The sequence below is a fragment of the Lupinus angustifolius genome, unplaced genomic scaffold (genome assembly GCF_001865875.1).
Source record: "Lupinus angustifolius cultivar Tanjil unplaced genomic scaffold, LupAngTanjil_v1.0 Scaffold_162_1, whole genome shotgun sequence".
Classification (NCBI taxonomy): domain Eukaryota; kingdom Viridiplantae; phylum Streptophyta; class Magnoliopsida; order Fabales; family Fabaceae; genus Lupinus; species Lupinus angustifolius.
In genome coordinates this window covers 149,936-150,244 of record NW_017728885.1, presented here as the reverse complement: position 1 = coordinate 150,244, position 309 = coordinate 149,936, and positions in this window count along the sequence as shown.

Here is a 309-nt window from a genome sequence, read left to right as displayed (position 1 = left end):
GAATATGTATTTGGAGGGATTTGAATGAATGAAGCGAATTTCAGTGATTGAAGATGAATTTTAGCGATTGAAGCTGCATTTGAAGCGAATAACACAGAAGATTTGAGTGATTTAGCCGATTTTCCATGGAGGAAGAAGGAGAAAGGTATGAAGAAAAGAGGGAGGAGAAAGAAAAATAAGGAAACAAGTGGGCTTTTTTGTTGCCTTTTTTGCCAGAGGCCCAATTAGAGTAATAAGTTTATGGGCTTATACATTAATTTTGATACAGGTCATTTAGTGTGGCTGATTAAGTGTGGCTAATAGGAACTT